This window comes from Octopus bimaculoides, chromosome 18 (genome assembly GCF_046866305.1).
Source record: "Octopus bimaculoides isolate indiv1 chromosome 18, ASM4686630v1, whole genome shotgun sequence".
In the NCBI taxonomy this organism is placed as follows: domain Eukaryota; kingdom Metazoa; phylum Mollusca; class Cephalopoda; order Octopoda; family Octopodidae; genus Octopus; species Octopus bimaculoides.
Window position 1 is genome coordinate 49,909,881 of NC_142945.1, and position 2,500 is coordinate 49,912,380.

The following is a 2,500-nucleotide window of genomic DNA, read 5'->3' on the forward strand; positions in this document are numbered from 1 at the left end:
TGCTTCTCCAACATACTGAGAATTCAGAAATAGCAGTCAAAGAACTACTGATTTCAAAACTACAAATTATTACTCCAGATTGATAGCGATATTTTTGATACACACAAAACAAAAAACAGTAGAGAAGAGTAAAAAACCACCTGCCTTTAGTTAATTTAGTACGATCGTTTCACAGTTAAGAGTAAAGAATACTCTATTCTGATCTTCAGCTAAATATTCCAATAAATTTGTTAACGTCTAAATAACTCACGTTAATTTTGACCATGCGACATCAATACCTATCAATCTGGAGTAATAATTTGTAGTTTTGAAATCAGTAGTTCTTTGACTGCTATTTCTGAATTCTCAGTATGTTGGAGAAGCAGGTTACTGTCAATCCCTATATATTTATGATTATATATATATATATATATATAGACTTTGGATATGCATGACGTAAACGGAAAATGGACTCACAAGAATCTTAATGTATCACAACGATTGTTTCGACACATCTTGCATCAAACCCTTGAGGGTGGGATACTGTACAGCCGGCTGTGTTGCAGCCCCCGGGGCGGATGCATCCCATTATGGTCAACAACATACTGGCAACATCAACGTGCCAACCAAAACTGAATATAGGCAAGACACCTGATGATATGCGTCTGCGAAGGAGGATGCAACAAGTGTTGTACAGTACTCCAACCGCAAGGGAACGACGCAAGATGGGTTGAAACGGTCGTTGTGATAAATAAACATTATCGTGAATTCCATTTTCCGTTTATATAATTTTTATATCTGTGTGTGTACATATATATTATAATATATATATATATATATATATATATATATGCATGCATGCATAAATACATGCACATGTATATATATATATATATATATGTATATAATATCCATATATATGTATATGTATGCATATATACATATATATATGTATATATATCATATATATATGTATATATATATATATCATATATATATGTATATATATATATATCATATATATATGTACACACACACACACACACACATATATATATATATATATATATATATATATATATATATATATATATATATATATATAAGTGTGTATGTATCTATATAACTTAAAGTTTAATGCTATTGTCCAGCTTTCTTTCTTGTGCATTGCCATAATGAATTTGCTCAGGAAAACATTCTGCATTATTAAAGGTCGAAAGGGAGTTGTAATGGGAGTCGGTCTACAGTCCAAACACATACCCACTCAGCGACTATCATCAGCATGTGAGAATGATGCACGGTCTCAAGAAGTTCAGCTATTTATCTAAATAATAAGATTGCAAGTGTTGGCGTCAGATTATTCCTGGGGGACTAACATTTTAAGTAAATATGGTTGAACAGATGATAAAAGAGAGCATCGTCAAGAAGTCAGAATAAAATATGTGATGACAATTATTTAAAGATAATGCAAATGTAGGCGCTGGAAAGGAGCAACGGGAAACAAGTAAAGAAAGAATAGAAATAAATAAAAATAGCGGCATTTTAGATTATTTATAATGTCGCATTCACACACACAGAGCTCAATATATAAAATAAAGCCAGACATGCACACATGACCAAAATATAAATATGAATATGAAAACATGCGCACACGCACACACACACACATTATATATATATAAATGCTGAGTCATAAACACACAGTCAAAAAACACGTTAATATAAACACATTCATTCATACTAAACATAAACGAACACATAAAAACGTATTACAAAGCACATCGGTATATGTATATATTAGGGCGATGAGCTAGAAGCGGTAGCACGCAAGGCAAAATGATTAGCGGTATTTCGTGTCACCAAATTTCTCTGACGTTCGATGAATTAAGTATCACATGTCTACAGAGGTAGGTCTAATTCAATGTCTTCCTCCCCAATGATTTCGGGGTTCGTGCCTAGAGTAGAAAAAAGTATATGTATACATTTACACAGATACGTGTGCATATATATATACATATATATATATATATATATATATATATATATATATATATATATATATATATATATATATATATATATATATATATATATATATATATATATATATATGTGTGTGTGTATGTATGTGTGTGTGTGTGTGTGTGTGTGTGTGTGTGTGTGTGTCTTCCACCATAGTTTCGGTGTGAGCAAAGTGTTGTGGGGTCAATTTGCTCGACTAAAGGCGGTGCTCCAGCATGGCCACAGTCAAATGACTGGAGCGAGTAAAAGAGTAAAGGAGTAATACTGTTTTGTCTGGGGAGAGTCATTCTCTTTCGGTGCCTTATAGTTTGACTTTCAAAACTATTGAAAAGGCTGGAAGACGCAAGGAAAATTTTAGAAAAATAGAAAAGAAATAAGTGGAAATTTTACTGGTGAGTGTGTTAAATTATAAGGCAGCGAAAGAGAACGACTTTCCCCAGGCACAGCAGAATATGCTTCAACACACGAACTCACATAAACAATCTTCCAGACCATTCCA

The 2,500-nt window shown here is 32.6% G+C and overlaps 1 long non-coding RNA gene across 1 annotated transcript in view; it reads left to right on the top strand.

Annotated features, from left to right (window-relative positions):
- The first annotated feature begins 1,700 nt into the window (after positions 1-1,700).
- Positions 1,701-2,500, top strand: part of LOC149132069 (uncharacterized) — a 9,259-nt gene continuing 8,459 nt past the window's right edge. The window contains exon 1 of the long non-coding RNA XR_016245049.1: positions 1,701-1,886. This is a non-coding gene — a long non-coding RNA (uncharacterized LOC149132069). The remainder of the gene's footprint in view (positions 1,887-2,500) is intronic.